Source organism: Danio aesculapii, chromosome 15 (assembly GCF_903798145.1).
Source record: "Danio aesculapii chromosome 15, fDanAes4.1, whole genome shotgun sequence".
NCBI classification, from domain to species: Eukaryota; Metazoa; Chordata; class Actinopteri; order Cypriniformes; family Danionidae; genus Danio; species Danio aesculapii.
The window spans coordinates 4,463,243-4,487,975 of NC_079449.1; the positions used below are offsets into that span (position 1 = coordinate 4,463,243).

Here is a 24,733-nt window from a genome sequence, read left to right on the forward strand (position 1 = left end):
TCCCCAAAATAAAACATGATATTAAGTATAATACACTAAACACATTAGCAATTATAAAGTAATTCGTTCTTAAATACAGTGTTGTATTATTGTGAAAAAATTTAATAAAAAGGCACAGAACAATGTTTAAAATGTAAATTAGTTTTAGTTGTTCTCTTTCAGGCAGTCTGGGGAACAAATAGGGATTCACTGAACCTCAAACATACATTATACTGCAGTGCTAAATGTTTCTATTGTGGACTTTTGGGGGCATGAAGGCCTCATATCTGAACTATATGTTTTTTTTTAACAAATGTTGTATGTTTGTCTTTGAAAAAATAAAATCTATACATTTTTATTAAATAATTATTTTAAATAATAATGATTAATATTATTTACATTCCTCTAAAAGTTTTAGAATTCCCCATTCATATCCAATTGAACAAATTAAGGAGTTGGATTTAAAGAGGACTTAAGCCAAGTCCTCTTTTTGTGTTTTTATGAAAGAAAAGTATTTTGCACAATTTTAGTTTTAATTTTGAGTTTGTCAGCAAAAATATCACTGCAGTCAGTTCAGACCAACCAAAACCTAAAAGTGTGGACTCTTTAGTGACATCTAGTGGCTGATGATGGCATAAAGTATAAAAATATCCAGCATTTCTTTTCATGCATTACTCTGCATTGGATTATTATTATTTTATTTTATTTTTTTTTTCATTTTATGTTTTCAGTGCAGTTGAGTTTTTTGTGCAGTTTAGTATTGCTTTACGTAGGTAGGGTTACAGACATTTGTTATAGTTGAGCTGTCTCTACTGCCATGTACATACATTCTGAATAGCCACATTCATCCTTGGGAGTCACCGGTTTAAGATGGTATTACAATCATTACTTTTTAACATTTTATTTCATTATTGTGTAGACACGTGGAGTTTCACTTGTGTGAGCAAGTATTTGGAGAAAGAGCAACTGTTGAGATTAGGATTGAATCTTTGACGTGTGAATATATGAGATGTGCTTGCCAATTTTCACTTTCTGTTTACAACAACAAACATTTATAACGGAGAGCTAGACTCCCCATAAGCCGATGGATGGTTCATCACAGAGTTTTGTGGGGTGTTAAAAAGTCAAAAATTTAAAAATCGAATCAGATGTTCATGTAACTATCTCTAATGCTCATTTATATAGAGTGGAGGAACTATGACGTCACGCTGTAGGTTAATAGGCTGCTAGCATAAAACTGGTTCCCTCGATAAAATCCCTATAGGACTTTCCCATAGGCTTTTCTAAGATTGCAAAAAATAAGTTCTGTGTTCAAACACAGTTCATTACTCTTACACGTTTTGACCCAGCCGGATAATCCTCACACAAAAATACAACTTTTAGCACTTTTGGATCTTAAATGCAAACGCAAGAACTGAAAAGCTAACATTAGGCTATAAACGGACTACAGTGCATTTGGGGCGCTCGCCTGTGATGTCAGCACCACCCTGCTACAGACAAGTTTTCAAGCTTATTTTTAGAAATATGGTCCATGACAAAGATTTACTCTCTCAGTTTATAATATTAGAATCCATGCTATATATTATACACATATAAATATGCAAAAACAGAAAGACCTACGTGCCATTTTGTGTTGCTTTACGGTTGTTGTAAAAGTTTTAAAACTGTATGTACTGTATAAATGTGCTTACATAGTATTATTATAAGACATTTAAATAAGTGTATCGCGAGTGTGCATATAGCCCGCTTACCTTAAGGCTCGTTTCCACCGACTGGTACGGTACGGTACGGTTCGGTTTGGTACGGGTCACCCTTATCAGGCTTGCGTTTCCACTAACAAGGGTACCCTTTTGGTGGGCGTGGTGTATGACAGAAAGTTTCAGTCAACGTCATTCTCACTCGAGGAAATGTCTACAATAAAGCTGTAAGGGTCACTTACATATCATACGAAAAGCACTTCTCACAAAACAGATGCTTTACACACATAAATACTTGTGTAGAAATGTTTATTACTAACTTTTCAATGAACATGAGTTGATTATAACTGCAGATCAATGACAGTGTGAAGCCTACTGTAACATCTGTAATTATATTAAATAACTAAATAAATGAACATATATGAACATATACAGCCCCTTACAGTCTCCGATATGTTACCAACTACAGAAGAACACACACAACAGACATTTCGTCCGTATTTAGGTTCAAAACAACACAAAATATAGCTTACAGTCAGTGAAAACCTCTCATCTGTGTCTGTAATCTTCAGCAGCACATGTAGCCTCTGTTAGAGAACAATTCCATCATTCTGAGTTCATATTAGTCCAAAATGTGAAGATAAAAGGTTAGTTAATCATGGCATTTTGTTCATGTTTGCTGAATAAATAATGTGCTCCTTTTTTCCGGCTTCTCCTTTGTTTCTTCACGCTTCACTCTCGCGTTTTTCAGTGTCTGACAGGATCGGGTTTCAAAAGCACGTCAATAATCAAGCGCAGGTTATTATCATCAGCTCAAGAAATTTGTTATTTCAGATATAATGTTAGACGCGCACGAGCGCAAGCAAGAAAGCGAAACCGCTCGCACCTCAGACTGGCTCGTAAAAAACTACAGGGCACAGGGTAAATCTGCTCTTCTTCTTGGCTTTGTGGCTGTTCATCCAGACGACGACAAGGTTTGTTTGAGCCCAGACTGACCATGGCTCGTTATTATATGTATTTATAATTACAGCGAAAAGCAGCCCGTACAGTCACATAAGCTTTACATTCATACAGTCACATACAGACAGCAATTTAATCATATTAGACAGCAATTTAACTTTTAAAAATCATATATCCCATTTCACAAAAACTGCTTTCTTTCATCTGAGAAATATCGCTAAGTTACGAAGTATGCTATCCATCTCAGATGCAGAAAAGCTAGTCCATGCTTTTATGACTTCTAGGCTAGACTACTGTAATGCACTGTTTGCTGGCTGCCCAGCATCCTCTATTAATAAACTTCAGCTAGTACAAAATGCCCGAGTTCTTACCAGATCTGGAAAATTTGATCACATCACCCCAATTTTATCCTCCTTACACTGGCTGCCTGTTAAGTTTCGTATTGAATATAAAATATTGCTTTTTACCTACAAAGCTTTAAATAATCTAGCTCCTGTTTATCTAACCAACTCTAAGATCTTAAAAGTCAGGGCTTCTGGCAATACCTAGAATAGCAAAGTTGAGTAAAGGAGGTCGAGCCTTCTCACTTATGGCTCCTAAACTCTGGAATAGCCTTCCTGATAACGGCCGAGGCTCAGACACACTCTCCCAATTCAAAACTAGATTAAAGACCCATCTGTTTTGTAAAGCATACACTCAGTGCACCACTTAGCGGGCTTCCACACAGGTTTCTGCACCTTGTTTATATACACTATGAACAGCAGCTACGCTAATTATTCTTTATTCTCCATTTCCACCTGGGGATACTCTAGTCCTCAGACTATGCAGAGTCACTGATTCAATCCAAGACCAACGACGAGATGATCCCAAGGTTTCCATATCCTGGACCGGGTCGTATCCTGAGCAGCTACTGTGGTGGTCATGGAGGAGTAGAGAACATGAGACTGATTCCTGTGACGCTCCAGGGACAGACGAGTCTTCGCTGAGGCCAGTGGAGATATTATTGATCAAGTGATAAAATGAGTGTTCGTTGCTGATATCTCTTTTGTGGCATTTTGTGAGATGCCGATGTGACGTTGTCAATTCTAACCGGAGAAACCCAGTTGTCTGTCTCCCTGTCTGGCTTGGAGCAAGGTAGGGTGGCTTGGTGCCTTCTGTTTATTATTTTAGTTTTCTCCTGTGTTTGTTAGTAGGGAGGTAAGTTTTCTGTATTTTATCTTGTCATTTACTTTTTTAGGGAAGTTTGATCTAATTTAGTTAGCTTTGTTTATTGTCATTTATTTTGGCTGAACCCCTCCCAATGTTATTTTTGCTCCTTATTTCTGTAAAATAAATGATATTTTCTTGTTAAATCTCAGTGGTTGTGTTTTGGTTTATATTTTGTGGAGAGAGAGCGCGGGGGCACCAGGGATTATATTTTTAATCCCTGTTATTTTTGTTACGTATTGGTTAAACCTCTTTTTGATTAAGGATTTTTAATTTAATTTGTAACAATTGGGGGCTCTTTCATTTGATTTTTGTTTGTATAAATAACAATTGAGGCCCTGTTTGCTTTTTGAGCGTATGCAATTGTTTATGTAGTTTATTTAATTTTGGATTTGTTTGTTATTGGCACTCTCAATCATGCTGTATCTGATGTTTATCAGTTAAACCTGTTTATTCAATGATTTGAAAAGGAATTTCAGATGTATGTCTTGATTTGTTATGGAGTTAGATATTAATGAATTTATTTCAAATCCAAGTGTGCAGCATTTTAATAAATTCCGTAAGAGAGATTTATTGCAGATTGCAGATGTTTTGAATATCTCTGTAGTAAGTACAGCTTCGAAAGAAGTAATTAAATCTGCTGTATTTATTGAATTGGTTAAACAAGGGTTTTTGTGTGAAGAGAGTGAGCAAGAATTTGAGATGGGGAAGAGCGCTGTTGAGGCGGCTGTGTCAGCTGATTCTGTTACATGTGAATCTGACCTTGTGTTACAAATAAAACTTAAAGAATTAGAGTTGCAAATTAAACGACAATAACACGAAAATCATGTTTTGCAAATTCGTGAACTTGAGATGACTCAAAAGGAAGAAAAAGATCGTTCACTAATTGATCCACCTGCTGTAACTTAATCAGTCTAGAGATGAACGTACATCAGCTGTTTTGTTCGATCCAAGTAAGCATATCAAGCTTGTCCCTCCTTTTAGAGAGTCAGAGGTTGACGCATATTTTATTGCGTTTGAGCGAATCGCTGCAAAGCTGAAGTGGCCTAAAGATATGTGGGCATTAATGCTGCAATGCAGTTTAGTAGGTAAGGCACAGGAGGTTTGTTCTTCTTTACCTATTGAAGTCTTTGAATTATGACTCGGTGAAAGCTGCAGTGTTGCGGCATTATGAACTTGTCCCCGAAGCGTATAGACAAAAGTTTCGCAACTACACTAAATCTGTGAAGCAGACATTTGTTGGTTTTGTACGCAACACGAAGTTTTGCTGGAGATGTGGTGTGCAGCATCTAAAACGCTTACTTTTGAGCAGTTATAAGACAATTGCCTGACAATTTAGTCATTTACCTTAATGAACAAAAAGTGAATTCCATTTCAGCTGCGGCAGTGTTGGCAGACGAATACACACTCACTCATAAAACTGCTTTTTCCTCAGCTTCTAGCCAAAGTTCCGGTGTGCCAATGCTCGGTGAGTGAACACCGAGAAGCTTTTGTTCACGCACTCGAAGTTTGGTGCGCACTCCATCGAGTTGTGTAAAGAACAGGGTAAGAGTAATGAAAGTAGAAGGGTTTGTTTTTATTGTTTAGACCCGAATCACTTGATTGCTGACTGTAAATCATGGAAGAAGAAAAACAACACTGTAAAATCTAAAAGTGTAGCTAATGTGGATTTTGAGACATTGTCTGACAGTCATAATCAAAGTTTTTCAGATGCTTCTGTTTTCTCTCCCTTTGTGTTTAAAGACACTGTATCAGTTAATCCTGATTCTGCGATGAAAATCATTAACATCTTGCGAGACACAGGTGCTGCTCAATCTTTTATACTTGATAACGTGTTACCTTTTTCAAGTGAAACTTATTCAACCTCTTCATAATGTGTGTTTGACATCTGATTTGGTTTCAGGTCCAGTTCAGTTGGGAGTACGTTCAAAACTGCCAGTAGAGGGTGTCAGTTTAATTTTGGGGAATGACCTGGCTGATGGTAGGTAAGGTCTTTAGTCATCCAGTGGTGGTCGCACGCCCTGTTTGTGAGGTAGAACTTGGTACCCGGTTTCCTTTAACATTCTCTGTGTGCGCAGTTACTCGTGCACAGGCGCGAAACAGTGGTGGTGATATTGATTTATCTGACACATTTATGTCTTTTGTAGACAATCCAACGGAGTTTTAACTATCTATTCAACCTAGTGTGTTTAAAACAGGTGATGTTACTGGTCACAAGGCTTTATCGATGGAGAGAGAACAACTTGGAAAAGCCCAAATGTCTGATCCTTCTCTTGTGCACTGTGTTGAAGCTGCCGAGGGTAAAGTAGAGAGCGACATAGATGACGAGGTACAATACTTCTGGGACAGAGGCGTTCTAATGCGTAAGTGGCTGTCACAAAAAGCTAAAGATGTGGGTTTTAGTCCAGATTACCAAATAGTGTTGCCTTCTGAGTATCAAACAGCAGTTCTTAAACTTGCTCATGATCACACTCTATCTGCTCATTTGGGCATTAATAAAACGTTTACACGAGTGGCTAAGTATTTTTTTTTGGCCTGGTTTACGTTCTGCTGTGTCAGATTTTTGTTGTGCATGTCACGTTTGTCAGATTGCTGGGAAACCCAATCAAAACATCCTTCCAGCTCCTTTGCAGCCCATTCCAGCGATGGGAGAGCCCTTTGAGCGCCTCATTTTAGATTGTGTTGGCCCTTTACCAAAATCAAAAAGAGGTTATCAGTATATTTTGATGTTAATGTGTGCTGCAACGCGCTATCCTGAGGCAGTACCATTACGAAGTCTTAAAGCAAAAACCATCGTGAAAGAGCTGATAAAGTTTTGCTCTACTTTTGGTTTACCTCGTGTTATTCAGACAGAACAGGGAACAAATTTTCAATCAAAATTGTTCAAACAAGTTTTGCAAGGAATTTCAGTCAATCATGTAGTGTCAAGTGCATACCATCCACAGTCACAAGGCGCCCTTGAGCGATTTCATCAAACGCTCAAATCAATGATGCGCGCTCATTGTATGGAGTCCAGTTCAGACTGGGCTGAAGAACTTCCTTTACTGATGTTTGCGATCAGGGAGACTGTGCAAGAATCTTTGGGTTATAGCCCTGCTGAGCTTATTTTTGCACATAGTTTACGCGGACCTTTAAAATTAATAAGCGAACAATTGGTTGCCGACAACGTATCAATGGTACCTGTGTCTGAATATGTGAGTTCTATTAGAGAACGTCTTCGTAATGCTTGTGAAAAAGCAAGGATTAATTTAGCTGAGGCCCAGGCTGAAATGAAAGTGCGTTATGACCGCAAAAGTGTGTCTCGTTCATTCCAGCCGGGTGATTCAGTTTTGGTGTTACTGGCTACGCCAGGCTCGACTTTACAGTCATAGTTTTCAGGTCCATACATGGTGACCAAGAAGTTGTCTGACACTAACTATTTAGTTTGCACCCCTGACCGGCGAAAAAAATCTTGTATGGTCCATGTCGATATGCTGATGGCTTATGTGAAAAGTGATGTTGGTCTACCTGCCGTCAAACCAAGTTTAATTGTGTCCTCTGTAGCTGAGTTTGATCAGGATTTCTCTGTACCCTGCGGTCGTTTGACTAATTCTGTTATATTAAACGACTTGGATTGTCATTTAAGTTATTTATCTTCAGATCAGAAAAGTGATATTGAGTTACTTGAAAATCATCACTCTCTCTTTAGTGACATTCATTTCCAAACTACTGTGCTCATGCATGATATAGATGTTGGTGATGCACGACCGATAAAATAACATCCTTATCATCCTTATCCGAAAAAACGTGACCTGATGAAAGCTGAGGTTGAGTATTTGCGGCAAAATCATTTTGCGGGTGCCAGTTTGAGTGCATGGAGTTCATCTTGTCTATTAGTCCCCAAGTCTGACTTGTCGGTTCGTTTCTGCACTGACTATCGGAAAGTCAATGCAGTCACTAAGCCCGATTCATTCCCATTGCCACGTGTGAAAGACTGCATAGATCGAGTCGGTCCTGCCAGGTTCGTGACAAAGTTAGATCTTCTTAAGGGTTATTGGCAAATTCCCCTTACGTCACGAGCCTCGGAAATATCAGTCTTTGTGACCGCTGACGATTTTATGCAGTACTCCGTAATGGCTTTCGGGATGCGCAACGCACCGCCAACGTTTCAGCGATTAATGTGCATTGTGTTGTTGAGAAATGCGAAGCTTATCCAAACGATATTGTGATCTATTCTTCTTGCTGGGAGGAGCATATGGTTTCTTTACGTGAAGTGTTTTCATGTTTGGCTAATGCCTCTCTAATTCTAAATCCAGCTAAATGTGAATTCGCCAAGGCCACAGAAGTGTACTTAGGGAAAAAGGTAGGTCAGGGACATGTGTGTCCAGTTGATGCAAAAATTGCATCTATTGTGGAATTCCCAGTGCCAGGAAACAAAAGGGAGTTGCGTAGATTTTTGGGTATGTCAGGATACTACAGAGGATTCTGCCGTAACTTTGCTAGTGTTGTGTCACTAACTGATCTTCTGAGCACCGAAAGAGTTTTTGTGTGGTCTGTTGCGTGTGATCAGGCTTTTCGAGCAGCAAAGGATTTGCTGTGTAAAGCTCCTATTCTTTCAGCACCGGACTTGGATGCTTCTGCTACAGGGGCTAGAGCTGTTCTAGTTCAGGAAAGTGAGATGGGTATTGATCATCCAGTGTGCTATTTCTCAAAAAAAATTTCAGCATGTCAACGCCGATATAGGACGATCGAAAAGGAGGCTTTAGCACTGCTTTTAGCGTTGCAACATTTTGAGGTTTACTTGGGTGGTTACTTTGAGTTAGGTGTGTAGATACAATCTGCTTGTTTGCATCTTTTGGTGGGGAGGTGTTACGAGTAGTTGTTGTAGTGTAGTGTAGTGTAGTGTAGTGTAGGCCTGTGTGTGGTGTTTCTTTCCCCTCTCTCTCTCTTGCTCTCTCTCTCTCGCTCTCTCTCTCTTTTTGCTAAGTATTCGCAGGTGCAGCGTATTACGTTGGATCGGATCATGATTGGCGCTTGGATTAGCGGCGGCTGTATTTAAACCTTCCGAGAGCATGGATTCGATGGCTCCCCGCTCTCTCTCGATTCCCCTCTCAGTGGAGATATTATTGATCAAGTGATAAAATGAGTGTTCATTGCTGATATCTCTTGTGTGGCGTTTTGTGAGATGCCGATGTGACACGTTGTTAATTCTAACCGGAGAAACCCGGTTGTCTATCTCCTTGTCTGGCTTGGAGCATGGTAGGGAGGTTTGGTGCCTTCTGTTTATTATTTTAGTTTTCTCCTGTGTTTGTTAGTTGGGAGGTAAGTTTTCTGTATTCTATTTTGTTATTTACTTTTCTAGGGAAGTTTGATCTAATTTAGCTTTGTTTATTGTCATTTATTTTGGCTGAACCCCTCCCGATGTTATTTTTGCTCCTTATTTCTGTAAAATAAATTATATTTTCTTGTTAAATCTCAGTGGTTGTGTTTTGGTTTATATTTTGCAGAGACAGCGCGGGGGCACCAGGGATTATATTTTTAATCCCTGTTATTTTTGTTACATTTTGGTTAAACCTCTTTTTGATTAAGGATTTTTAATTTAATTCGTAACAAGATAAAGAAAAAAACAGAGGAAAAATCAATGTATCACGTTAAGATGACAGTTAATATGTTTGTTATTTTACACATTCGTTTACACATTTGCATTACTGAGAGCAGGAAAGAGACAGGCTGCACTGGTAAGTAGTATTTTCATAATATTGTTTCATTAAAATAAATGATCAACAAATTAATCTGTTATGACGGTCTTTACAAGTGATGGATTTATCTACACACAATATGAGTTCCCCAATTAGAAAAATACTACAAACTTCAAAATACTATTCATGAAAATACTTAAATAACAGACAAATACAAATGCCCAACGCAAGTGAGCTGCGTTCCAGACCAGTTGAGCTCGACACCGCCTGTAGTTCCATTTAGCAACTTGATAGCAACCATCTTTTTAAAGAAGCGTAGCCGATTTAAAAAAAAACAAGAGTGTGATGTAACTGATGTGTTTTATGTCGTAGAGCAAAATGTGAAAGTATCTTGAGTTTGTGTTAGCCATAAACCTTATTTAAGCAATTTAACTGAAATCCCATTGAAAAAACCCATTGACTTTGGGGTGAGGGAACCGGAACTGCTAAAATGCTAACTCGCTTCCGGGTTTTTGCATACAAATTGACATCATAGTTCCTCTATTCTTTTTTATTGCTGTTGCTTGTTTTTTTTTTTTTTTTGTATTGTAGTTCTTTATTTCACTGGTCCAAATGTAATTTGCGCTATTACAACTACAAATGAGACCAACATGCAATAGCCAATCAGCTTTCTGTTATTGGCGCGAGTCTCTCTGGGATTGTGTCACAGACGTAAAATTAATTTTACTTTTAAACTATATGGAACATATCTGAAGCCTACTGCTTATTATGCAAGAAAGCGATTAAACATGTAATGTTAGATGTACGTGCGCTGGAGTCTCATGCAAAAAGTAAGAAACATCAAACTGCCGTGAAGGGTGTCCAGCAAATGACAGCCATCAGCCAATTTTGCTAAGCATCTGCTAGTTCTTCCCTGTCTAGGCAAAGCCCACACTGCAGCTTTGCAAATCCCGCAAGCGATCTCTGTGTTGCTTTTAGATCAGAGCCAACCCTACGAGTGGAGGTGCTCTGGGTCCTTCACACCTTGACTGAGGAAATCAGTCAATTGTTTGAGACAATGTTTCCAGTCTCTGACATTGCTAAATAATTTAGGTGCGCGAAAGATAAACAGCTGACATTGTGTGCTTTGGAGTAGCCAATTTTATCAAGAGAGACCTTATTTCGAAGGTAACGGGACCGTTCGTGCTGATGTTTGACGAAAGTCTTAATCGCACCTCCAAAATAAAACAGCTGGACCTGCTTGTACATCTTTGGGAATGTGGCCAGGAGGAACAGTCAAGCTACCTGAGACTCCACTTCATGAGGCATGCTACAGCCAATGACCCAATAAATCATGTGAAAGTAAGTAACTTTAAAATTTTATTTGACCATTTTTACATTCACGTGTATGGTTTTGTATTTGAGATACCTTTTCTGTTGTATTAAGTGGATTGTTATTCATTTTTCATATTGTTTGTACTACCTGTTGAACAGTAATGTGTCTACCTCCCTTAGCTATAATTGTTTAAGAAATAATTGTATTTAATCACATTTGACATGTATAACATCAATAACTATGAAAAATAAAACTTGAGCAGATCCATAGCAAGAAGCAAAATGCTTATGTGCCAAGAGTTGGATATATAAGTACTGGGACAATAGTGCTGTATAAAATAGGGCTATATACATGTTTCAATAGACATTGTAAAAAAAAAGTGGACATTTTATATATACACAATTAATGGAAAAGGGTGGCTGCATTCACAGTATAATCCATGCCTTCTCATTTCTTGGTTTACTTTAAACAACACTTTAATTTATATTCATTTTGACAAATTCTTTTATTTCTGGTCTTAATTTAATTATTTGTTTATCTCAGGAGTGTGTGAATCCCATGACCTAGGAAGACTGGTGTCCAATTTGATGGATGGGCCGATTGTGAATTTTAAATGTTGAATTTTAAACTCTTCCAACAAGAGCTACACATGGTTTAAAATAAACCAAGAAATGAGTAAGCATGGATTATACTGTGAATGCAACCACCCTTTACTATCATTGTGTATATATTCAATGACCATATTTTTATATCAATGTCTATTGAAACATAAATATAGCCCTACAGTAGGTGAGAGTTCAAAGTGACTATTACCGCCGGTCCTTATACCGCCGCCGTTTGAAATAGCTGCTGCTCTGTTTTTAGTGTAGGACCGCAGTTTGTGAAAAAGCCGCCAGGGGGCGCAAAGGGACGGGATGCGAACGGAAAGAAATAGCCTTTACAGCAGCTTTAAATATGCTACTGTGCTTGTAAATGATATTAAACAATAGGTCAAAGCATTATAAGTCCTTCATTAATCATTTAAAATTTGTTAACACACTTTATTGTAAACTTTTTAAGTGCAAAGACGACTCGTTTTGGAATTGAAGAAATAAAAGACAACTAACATGACACACACATTCAGTACAAATAAGTAGTCTTAAATAAATAAAGCAGTCTTTTAGCCTGCTTTTAGTGTTTGCCGTTTTGATAGGACTAAGACAAGACTTTTTCATTTATGTTTTTATTTATGTTTTTATTTACATTTTCGTTGTTGATTATATTTTACTATCTTATTTTATGTCTGAATTATTGTACATAATAATAAACGAATAATGAAAATAAATTAATAATGAAAATATGCCTAAATAAATAATTTATTTAAAGATATTGCGGCGAAACACTGAGAAACGGTCAGGGGCATGGTCTAAAGAGCTTAAGTTGAATGCTGCTTCATCAAAAGCAAAAAAAATTAATTGACCTACCTTAAGCAGATCACTAAAAGTATAATAAAAATAATTTTTTGCTCTCTCTCTCTCTCTCTCTCTCTCTCTCTCTCTCTCTCTATATATATATATATATATATATATATATATATATGATAATTATGTAATTATTTAATAATATATAATTATAAATATATTCTTAATAAACTTCCCAGCCACAAATAATAAAAAAACACAACTTGTATTAAAACTGGGCGAGGATTAGAAAGAATACGATGCTTGTTATATAATTTAAAATGTTATTCCTCTTGTCCAATTTCTTTATGCACATTTTTTCACTCGCTACTCTGCCAGGAACTTCGCCGCTAGAGAGCACCTTCAAAAATCTCAATCTCATGGCTCATTCTTCACGAATATAGAATCAAAATAATGGCGCGTTAGGTTCATTGTGCATCCCGCAGGTGCAACCAACAAGAGTTGTGCATTTTAGTTTAACTTTTTGAGCGTTAAAAGCAGTTCGGTGTTAGTTTTTATTTAAATATATCAAGTCGAAACTAAACAGCGCATTCTCTCCGCCTCCTCGTTCTCAACCAGCGGGACCGGGACGCACTGCTGAAGCAGGCAATAGAGAAACTCCATCATTCATCATAATCTTAGCTGATGTTTCGGAGTCGAAAGAATATATTAAAGAGAAATGTTCTTTAAACAGTCACTATATATTTAATCTTTTTCTTTCTTTTTTTTAAAAATCTTTTTCTTTCTTTTTTTCCTGTCATTTCTCTTCAGCAAATTATATTTTTTAAAGCTGCTTGATTCTTTTAAAACCGAAAGCAGAGCCCGTCAATTGGTGTTTTTCCATAAGATACGTTTATCCTACGATAATTTATGCTCTGATCCTTTTGCATAAAGGTTTTAATAAAAAAAAAAAAAACAGGTCACTTAATTACTTTCGATGTGCTAAAATATTTGTTAAACGAATGTTATTTTAAAAAAGCATATGCACATATTACAATTGTAAAATAGTCTAAAATGCATGGTCTAATCAGAAATAAAGGAAATTAGTTATATTTAATGCATAAAATAGGCTAGCCTTTTTATAAATTGAGTTTAATTGATTTGAAACTTTTAATTGCATTTTAACGTCCTGTATAAATAAAAAAAGTTGCATCAGATTGACGAAAAAACGAATATTAATACCTGCAAACAGGGCCACGGTTACTTTTTTTTCACTGACTGGCATGACTGGCAAACGCGTCAAAAAAAAAAACTGCTGAATCTCTGCGAATATCTGGTTAACTTATAAAACAAATGTCTGGTTTAGTGATGTTAGTAATGCATAGAAAAATGCAAAGCAGAATTCTCCTGAGCTCATTAAACCACTGATGACAGCGACGGAATCACTGGCCCACCACGTTCTTACGAACATATTTTATTTATTAAAGGTATTATTTCATTGACGTTCAATATTCGAAACTGAATATTTCACTTTTATTTTATTTATATTACGATTGTATTTAACAGACAGTTTGTGTTTTGGCCGCGGCATATAGCGGACCCTGAGGCACATCGCTTCGCTTCAGTTTATTAGTTATTCTTGTTTATTTTGTAAATAACTGACCGACAAAAACTAAGGTACAAATTGTACAAAAAAAAATTCGTTCAAAGAATATTTTTCTTCCGACGAAAATATATATAATTAATATATATTTTTGTGCGTCTCCATCCGCTACACTGTGCAGTGTTTGTTTTGCTCCACGGGAAAAAGGATTTAATTAATGCTCCCGTAATTGCTGCTACACAAACCCCTGTGATATATTAGCTACATATTTTTATAAATGTCTTTACACAAAATTACTATATGCTAAAGCCTACTTTAAATAAGTCAAAATATATGCGATTGTTGACTCATCACCGTGGTCACAGCATGCGCGTCTGTTAGCTTCTGTAAAAAAAGACCCACATTTGACCAGCCTTTTAGCAAAGCCTATATTATTATACTGATATTCCTGTGCCAGTTTGACACTGTAAATTAAACTGAGAATAGTTTAACTACTTCACAACACTCCATCACCTGAACTCAGCGCGAGGGCAAAGGAGAAAAGTGCAGCGCTGAGGTAAAATCATATTCTCAAGTCATAATCTTTAAAATAATTATAAATTATAAATAAAAGTATTCTTATTATTATACATTATTTTTATATACATATTATTATTTTTATATACATATTATTCTTCTTCTAAATAATCTTAAATGTAACTGGAAAACAATGTTAAGACAACTGGAGTGATGCTAAGATCATTTAAGAAATTACTTTTGCATAAATATTAATTTCATTTTAATGAAAATTCTATTGACAATTCAAATAAATACAGACTTGACACATGGCAGATAATTAGGTTTGTTAAGTCTTACCTCCCTGACTCGTCATCCCTCCTTTTTGCTTCATACAAAAAATCTATCAGGAGGCATGCTTAGTAAGATCACCATCATATTGTTTAAACTTTAGTTTTGTCCACTTGCAACACAAAAAAAAGCTGTTATGCTGGTTTTACAACGCATGAGCGGCGCGTAACAAGCAGGTAGCCGTCTTTTTTGGCGTGCATGTTTACTACCGGGACTCTCAGAGCAGCGCCTGCAAGAGGCGCGCCTGTTCTTTGCGCACACACGGAGATGCGTCAGTTTGCTTATTGATTTAAAAACTTGGTATTATTTATTAATGTGTTATTAATGTGTTTTTGTGTTCTTCGTCTTGTACGTCGCCGTGTTATTGTGCGTCAACGTCACGTTTATCTGTCCTTAAGCGTGCATATAGTCGAACATTTCTGCTCGACATCGGTAGAAACAAACTTCACAAGTTAACTCCACGGACACTGATGAGCTGCAAGATCTCGGCTTGCTCCGGATGCCTACCCATCCTCTGACCCCCACCTCACCACCTCGCCCACAATGGAGGCGCTTCAAGCGGCGCGAGAGGAAGCAGGAGGGGTAAGCGTGGGGGTATCCGAACAAGGCTAGCGGCTAAGCCCCACAAACCCGCTATCGCCTCCATCATTCTAGCGAACGTACGCTCGCTAGACAACAAACTGGACTACATCCGTCTACTTCGTTCATCACATAGGACTGTAAAGGACTGTTGTGCTTTTGTGTTTACGGAAACTGCACATGAGTGAGCAGCAGACAGCCCACCCCAATGCTTTTCTCATCGTGGCAGTGGACTTAAACCATGCAGACCTAAAGAGTGTGTTTCCAAAAATACAACAAGACTTTCCAACACGGGGCAATAACACACTGGACTTTGTTTACACCACACAGAGGAGCTTACAAAGCCTTCCCCCTCCCCCACCTTGGTGGACCACTTAACGGTCATGCTAATGCCTGCTTACAGACCGATCGTTAAAGTCACCAAACCGGTTTACAAGGAGATACAAGTGTGGCCAGAAGGTTCTTCAGAGGCTTCACAAGACTGCTTCAATACCACAGACTGGGATATGTTCAAACAGGCTGCCACTCAAAAGAGCAAGAGCACCAGCCCCAATCATGTACACCTTCTACAGAGGCACTATTGAGAGCATCCTGACCAGCTGCATCACTGTGTGGTTTGGAACCTGCAATGCATCCTGCAGGAAAACACTTCAACGCATAGTGAGAACAGCTGAGAAGATCGTTGGTGTCTCTCTCCCCTCCCTTCAGGACATTTACAGCACACGTCTTACCCATAAATCCCTCTGCATAACAGCAGATGCCACCCACCCAATGCACAACTTCTTCAGTCTGCTGCCATCAGGGAGGAGACTGCGCAGTCTCCAGGCCAGGACCAACAGACTGAAAGACAGCTTCATCCATCAGGCTGTCAGGAAGCTGAACTCTCTCCCAGCTCTGCTCCCCGCTCCCTCCCCACGCACCTCCTCCCCTCACACCTCTGGACTCTGACACACATACATACACACACACACACACACACACACACACACACACACACACACACACACACACATATTAATTTATATATATTTGGTTGACAATAAATAAATAAAAGAAAGAATTAATGAATGAATCCTACAGTCTGCTTGTGCCTCTATGTTTGTCAGAGTTACTGGAGACATCCAGTTAGACACAGTCAAATATTCAGTCCAAATGCACTGGAGAGACCTGAAACATGTTAATTTTTCCTTATTGGCTATATGACATTTAGATGTTGCATATTATTCTGTGGTCTTAAGGAAAGTGTTAAGTATTTCAGCACATAAGAGCAAATATAGCTTATAGCCCATTTCGTTGCGCTCGGCAGCTTTTCACTAATAAAGCTCTTCATGTAAATTTCATTTTTCAATTTTAGCACGTCATATAAAAACATCGCCCTTGCGCCCTCATTTATGATATCCTGCCGCCGGGCCTGCTATAGCGAAACTTTATTGTTTGAGAAGAAACAAAAACGGAAACTGTGCATGAAAACCTGGCTGGGAAGACGGCGATAAAATGAATTTTCTGTTCTTCAACGAGAAAAAAAAATCGCAGACACGACACAATGACGGCGTTAATTATACAACGCAGTGTTTACGGTCATATTAACAACTAACATTAATATCAATAACTCCTCTCGCTTTAGACTTTACCTTTTAGAGCTTGTTCTTGTCGGCGCAATATAAGTTTATTGCATGTATAGCTACGAATCAGATTATGAAGAATGATTAAGAGCATGCTTTTCCTTTATTTCATCCTTTCCGTAAGATGTTTTATTTATTTATTTATTTATTTGTTTATTTATTTATAATTTTTTAAATGATGATGACAATATTCACTGTCTAAGCATTCCTCGGTATACTACCAACAAATTACGCCCCTGTACCCAAGTAGCCTACCTAAGTTAATTTACATTTCATGTAAAAATTAAGAAATCAAAAAAGACCAAAGTATTATGCTAAATATCCGTACAAACGAACATGTTTGTTGTTTAACTTTCGTTGATAAAACAACACAATACAGCCTATAATAATGTAGGCTAGTTAAATAGAAATAACTTTAACTGCTTGAAACAGTAAACGTTACATTTTAGAAGCTTCACAAATACTAATCAATAATAATATAAATAGTAACGAAGAACAAAAATATTAGCCTAGGCTTGTAACAACATAAGTCAGATGTTGAAAAAAAAACTGTGTCTCTCCGCCTTTTGTTTTCTATTCATATTTTAAATGCTTTGCCAGAAAAACTAACATGTTGACTTTGTTCGGTTTAAGCGGAGACTTATTTGAGATTACAATGTTTCCAGCAGCACTGAGACGGTGTGCCTGTAGCGCATGCAGATACTTTTTCGCAACCGTGGCAAAGGGTATCTTGCTCCGCCGCCTGCATTTCTCGGAAACCAGCTCTACATCGCGGAGCGGCGCGTTCTCAACTACCAAATATGCTGCTCCATTTCTCATCAACGTCTACTATTTATCAGTTTCTCTTTTGTATTTGGCCATTTTTGAAAAGGCCTCTCTGCCATACCTGGCTGGACTAGCTGGGCATTTGCGTTCAGTAGATGACACCGGAGCTGGCTCCGCATTTCATGGGCTGGGTGACATGACCGCAGCTCTGGAGGTTCGACGTGTTTGTCCATTTAACACTTATTTTTCTAAACAAGCCCAACAAATAGCTTCATCCTAATTATTGATTCGCCTTTCTCGTTCGCCACGAATATAATAAGTAATATAAGTAATATATGTTTTCCAGCGAGATTCATTGCTGAACTTGAACTTGCTGTATCACGTCTAAGTTAACGTTATATTCATAAATGTATAGGCTACTTGGCAACAAAACAGAAAACGTGTGTTCTAGAGTGATTGTCATCACGGTGACCGTCACAGCCCTTACAATAATTACAATGTAATTTATCAGCTATAAAATGAAAGCCTCAGTTTGGTGCGGAGTTATCATTATACCAAAATCAAGAAAATCTTTTGTGCCGGAATACTTTAAGCCCTGGTAAGATCATGTTTATCACTAAGAAAACTAAATCAAAATTATATTTTAATTGAACACATCTGATCACATAAGGTAGGCACAGAAAAGTCTGTTTAGTGTTGTGGAAAGGCAAAGCTGAATATCTGTGGTTAAACTGCCACCCAGCGGTCAAAAGCTGCTGGCGCACCAAGTACCGCTGTCGCCGCGGTATAAATGGCGCCAAAAGGAACACATTGAAGTAGTAACATCTGTATATTATACAGTACTATTGTTCCAGTACCTAAAGGTGCAGTAGGTGATCTGCCACAATGCTAGCCTGTTAGCATAAATCTCTGAAACACCGTCCCTCCCCTGCCATCCAAAGCCACGCCTCCTGAAAACATGAGCTTGCGCACCTTAAAGATAACAGCAGAACCCTCTCTCATGTGTTAAGCAAAAGCTAAAACCTGGCCAGTGGCATGCAGGAATTACACTCGGGGGGGGATCCCACCAAGGGGCACCAGTGCCACAGTTGGTTGAGTGAGGATCAGCGTTTGGGGGGATGGTGGGTCTTTCCAGCGAGCTTTTGAAACCAGTCCATTTGAGGGATGGTGGGTCTTTGTAAGGTCCATTGGGAAGATGGGTGGTCTCTGGAACGGCCGGTGGGATGTGACGCTCACCGGTGGAGTTGTTTAGACCCAGGCCCCAGCCCACCAAGTCATGCCCGATGGGAGACCACGTTTCCGGGATGTCCCGCGCCTGGAGGTACGTGTCCGACGCCAATGGTCTCTGACCTGCCATCAGGTTTTCGGCGAAGGTGCAAATCAGTGGACTTAAGTTTTGGCGGATCTGCAGTTCAACAAATCAGGGTTCACTGGCCAAACCGTTTGCCCGAACTGATTCGTCTATTTCCCGCATGCCTCCGGCCGCGGGTCCTTGGGTCTGTGGGAAAGAAGCAGGGGGGGGTCAGTGGCCAAGCCGTTTGCACGAACTGATGCGTCCATTTCCCGCGTCTCTGGCCGCGCGTCCTTGGCTCAGTGGGAAAGAAGCAGGGGGTCAGTGGCCAAGCCGTTTGCCCGAACTGATGCGTCTATTTCCCGCATGCCTCCAGCTTCGCGTCCTTGGGTCATAAGAAGCAGGGGGTCAGTGGCCAAGCCGTTTGCCCGAACTAATGCATCAATTTCCTGCATGCCTCCGGCCGCGCGTCCTGGGCTCAATGGGAAAAAAGCAGGGTACAGTGGCCAAGCCGTTTGCCTGAACTGGTGCGTCCGTTTCCCGCTGCCATAGAAAACACGTCCAAACCTCCGACACTGGAGGAAGGCAAACACGAAACCCCCATATTATCTGTCGCTAAATCTTCGTGTCGCTGCTGCACCCCAGCCACCTCACAAACTGAGCTCTGCCCTGGGTGGTGGAACTGGAAAAGGCTGGTGCACCCGAGCTATTTGAACCACAGTATGACAAGGTGGTGGAGAGGGTGGTGCCCCACAGCCAGGGGGGTCCCCAACGGCACGTCTGTCTAGGGAGTACTATTGGCACTTAAGTCAATGTTCCTGGCTTAAGTGTGGGGTGCCTGGGCACTGCTGGAGAACAGGTGTCAATCTAGAAGACCCTTTGGAGCCGGTGCTTGCCCCGTGGAGGGGCGTGGTGCCCCGGGGAGAGGGGTGTCAGTCGTGGCTCTGGAGGTCAGGGCCTCCAGCCCCTCAAACATGGAAGCTTGCCCCCCAGGGAAGCGCGGGGGTCCCCGGGAAGAGGGGGTGCCAGTCGTGGGTCTGGAGGTCAGGGCCTCCAGCCCCTCAAACGTGGGCGCTTGCCCCCCGGGGAAGGGCATGGTGCCCCGGGGAGAGGGGGGTGCCAGTCGTGGGTCTGGGGGTCAGGGCCTCCAGCCCCTCAAACGTGGGCGCTTGCCCCCCGGGGAAGGGCATGGTGCCCCGGGGAGGGGGGGTGGCCAGTCGTGGGTCGGGGGGTCAGGGGCCTCCAGCCCCTCAAATGTGGGCGCTTGCCTTCCGGGGCAGTGCGTGGGTGCCCGCCCCCCAGGGAAGCGCGTGGGTCCCCGGGGAGAGGGGGTGCCAGTCGTGACTCTGGAGGTCAGGGCCTCCAGCCCCTCAAACGTGGGTGCTTGCCCCCCAGGTAAGGGTGTGGGTCCCCGCCCCCCAGGTAAGGGTGTGGGTCCCCGCCCCCCAGGTAAGGGCGTGGGTCCCCGCCCCCCCAGGTAAGGGCGTGGGTCCCCGCCCCCCAGGTAAGGGTGTGGGCCCCCGCCCCCCCCAGGGAAGAGTGTGGGTCCCCGGGGAGAGGGGGTGCCAGTCGTGGCTCTGGAGGTCAGGGCCTCCAGCCCCTCAAACGTACTTGCCCCCCGGGGAAGGGCGTGGTGCCCCAGGGAGAGGGGGTGCCAGTCGTGGCTCTGGAGGTCAGGGCCTCCAGCCCCTCAAAGTCCCTGTCGAACCCTGAACAAATATTCTCAATCTGCGTGGACCAGCATGGAGCTTCCCGTCAAGCCCACCTTTACTGACGTCGGTACTGCCATCGCGACGCACATGAGTATGCATGTAATGCCCCTCTGTGACCCCATGACTACCAGCAGCTTTGACCCCAATAAATGTTCTGTCTGTCTGTCTCTGACGCAGACAAAGAATGCGCATTCTTCCGAGGATCGCAGGAAGGTGATGCAATTCATGTGCCACGACACATCAACCACAGATAAGTTCTACGCACTTCACCTCAGCCCTTCACCCGCAGACTCTTCGAGAGGGCCTTGGTGGAGGAGATTGAGGAGGAGGCAGTGGGCAGAGAACGCCACTCAAGGAAGGGGCGCAAGAGGACAGACAGTCCCGGGTCACCCCTGGTAAATCAGTTTCTCTTTGGCATGGATGTCAACAGCAGAACGTGTGGTGTTAGCTAACTGGCCTTTCTGTGTCTCTTTTCCAGGAGGGAACTAGCAGGAGGACGCTGCCATGACAACCTTCAAAGGGGAAATGCCCCCTCGAAGCAACAGAAGACTCTGAATCTTCCTGAATAAATATTATACAATTTAACAATAAAGGTCATATGCTGTTCAGTGTCTTTATTATTGCTCTGTCTGTGTGGCAAAATAGCTTGTCGGGACAAATGATCCCTGTCTCCTGTGTTAAAAGTGTCGCGTGGGACGCCCAGGTTCAGGTTCAGCCTTGGCTAAGTGCCAATTGGGACAAATTATCCCTGTCTCCTGTGTTAAGAATGTCTCGTGGGATGCCTGGGTCCAGGTTCAGCCTTGGTTGATAGCCCATCGGGACAAATGATCCCTTTTTCAGCACAAAGAGGTGCCGGGCTGGACGAGACTGTCCAGGTTTACGCAGGCGTTGAATGGCCATATGGCCAGTGGTCCAACTCTGGGTAGTTGCAGGCGTCTCCCAGGATGGCTCTGTCGACGGTTAACTTCTGTGAGAAATACTTCAGCCATTGTGTCGTCCTTCCTCCAGCATGCAAAAGTAACTCCTATATTGATTCAGGATTTTAAAAAAGTTTTGATTCAGCATGTTTTACTGCTCTCTCTCTCGTGAACGCGCAGCACATGTATGCACAAATGGCAGAGCTGCGTACAAACAGGTGCGCAGTAGCTCAAATCTGCATTTGCTGACAGACAGTTTAAGCTACGTATCAGAATTATGGAAGATGTCAGCCCGACATTATTTAGCCCGAATTTTTTAGTCTTATGCCTTACCCAGAATATAAAAATACATTTATATAATTTACTTTAATCATTACTATTGGAATGTGAAGAGACTTCCAACCAGCACAACAAAAAATGTTTCTAAAGACAATCACCTACTGCACCTTTAATTATCCAACCCTTGGAACATAGGCCTTTTGTTCTTTGCCATGGATCTCCTCAAGTTTTATTTTTGTTATTGATGTTATACATTTATTTCTTCAACAATTATAGCTAAGGGAGGTAGACATATTACTGTTCAACAAGAAGTACAAACAATATGAAAAATGTATAACAATCCACTTAATACAACAGAAAAGGTATTTCAAATACAAAACTATACATGTGAAAATAAAAATGCTAAAATAAAATATTAATGCAGACAAATTTGCAGAGGAGGCTGTGGGCAAGGCTGTCAGTAAGATCTCTAAAGCTAATAACTAAATCCAAAAGCTTTTTAAGGAGTAGACTTGGGTATTGTTTGGGATTATTTCGATACCAGTGCTAAATCGACACTTTTAAAACAGGCACCTTTACTTTTGAGCCACAAAATTATAGTGGATGACTCTAGAAAAATCTTTTACTTGACAAAATCTTTTAAAAAATAATTTTATTACAACAATATAATTAAAGTTTAAAGTAAACATCAATTCATATTTTATATATTTGAATTGCATTAATATATTTCCTTTAATCATTTGTTGGTTAGCATGAAATTATGATTTGCATTATGAAAATACATTAGCTTACAACTAACCTGTAAAAAGGCTGTCAGCAAAATACTGAACTCCTTTTTTCTAGGGTTAGGGCTTGTGACTATGTTTACATGGCCTTAATCTGAAGACAATAATATGATCAAGGTGTTTACATGAGTTGCTTTTTTTGCCCTCCCATTCATTTAAAATAATGTTTCTGAAAATGTTCACAGTGTTGCCTAAAAAAAAATATTCTGGAGTCATAATAAGTCGTATATCTTATTGTCTATTTCTGGAATAAAAGCAGTTTTTAATTAAAAAAAAATTAAGTTCAGTATTAATGGCCTCCTTAAGAAATATTTACTGTTTATTTTTTTTTATATACACAACAAATCAGTTACAAAATAATTTGACTAATTATTTCAACTTTCGTAGTTAACTGATTAAGTCTTTAAATTACACTTTAATCTGAATAAAAGACTATAAAACACTTAAAAGGACTTTGTCTGAATACAACTGTCTTGCAAATAACTAGTAAAATATTATGCACTGACTGTCACCATGGGGAAGATAAAAAAGTAGATATTAGAAATTAGTTAGTTAAACTATTATGTTTAAAAATGTGTTGTAAATAAATCATGTGTTGAAGACGGAAATCAAAAATGGATGAAAGCAAACCTTAACAAGTTGAAAATGACTTACATGAACGTGACTAAAAACTACATTTGAGCAATGTGTTACATCTGTTCTTTGATACTTGCCGACTGTTTGTAAATTCAATACTGCATTTCCTAACATAAAACTATTTGTACACTCAATTTCTGATTAATGGTCTCTGCATAGCCAAGCATTTCCTGTATTAAAAGTGTTAAAATCGCTATTACCTGTGTCATTTGGGCGTCAACCTCTAACAAATGCGGGGAACTAATGTGCGCAGCACCGTAATGGCAGAGAGAGCGAGTGCAAGTGTCACATAGAGTGCGCAGAGAGAGCCCTCAGTCATATTTCCGCAGTTTGCCACCGATGGCTGATCTCGCTTCTCCGTGGCGTTTTGGCACAAAAATACACGTCCAAATTCATAGGGGCCAGAGGGTGGCCAAGCTTGTTGACACGCGGACTGGTGGAAGAATGCTCTTTTAATGGAATTTGATACTGCACGTTAAATGGAAAGAAATAAACCTCCGCATTTCGCGACGCAGGTGTCTGTGGTCCTTATAAGGTTATCAAAAATCACTGTTTACATGGTAGTCTAGATTCTTAATCAGAGTACTGTCTAAATCATATTAAAATTAGAGCATTGGTGTCCATCTACGTACTCATTGAAGGTGCCATATGATGTCAGAGACAGTGCATTCCTCTGCCTTTAAGCCCTCAAATGTGTCATTAGGTTTGACGTGTTTTCCGCTTAAGAATGCTTAAAAGCAAATTAGATGAACATGCGTGTTTATCTGCGTGTTGATCATGCATGTTGATCTGTTGACCTTGACTCCATAGCTGATCGGCGAGTCAAGTCGCCGATCGGCGAGTGGCCCGTCACCGATTGGTAAATCGCCCCCGGGGCTCGCCGGCGGTGGGGTTTTATTTGCCCCCTTTCCACTTGTGCCCCGCTCTGCTCCTCGTAAGGCTCGACACTGCATGACGTTTTCGGCATTTTTGTCATTTTTGCCGTTTCGTCAACCCATGGGTCGCCCAGAATCTTCTCTCGCTGCCCGGCGGACGACTCCGGCTTTGCATGCGTGCCGCGACGCTCCGTTTCTGTTCCCCGACGTCTCAGATGCGCGCCCTTTGTTACGGGGTTGTTTTTTCACGTTTTTGACCTTTTGGCATGGGGCTGGGCGGCGACCCGTGGGAGGGGCTCAGCGCAGAAGGCCCAAAATTTCCAAATGTTTGTTTTTGGTCAAGAGGCTTTGTTTCTCTTAGCTTCCCTCGTCTTCTGCATGATTTTCACGCTTTTCTTCATCTTGGGTGGCCCATCGGTCACCTGGCCCGTGGCCAAGAATGAGGAATATGCCACATTTTATGAATGTCACGGTTATGACGGCCTTATGATCTCAGGCTCACGCCGCATGCCGCGTTCAGCCCCGCCGCGCCCCCGTCACAGATTCCTTATGGCCTCCTTAGCCCATGGGATAACCTGGCTGGAGTGCAATGTGGTGAAGAGCGTGCAA

General features: G+C 40.7%; 1 protein-coding gene across 1 annotated transcript in view; it reads right to left on the bottom strand.

Annotated features, from left to right (window-relative positions):
- The window catches only part of gucy1a2 (guanylate cyclase 1, soluble, alpha 2), a 166,906-nt gene that overhangs the window by 64,466 nt on the left and 77,707 nt on the right, over positions 1–24,733 (bottom strand).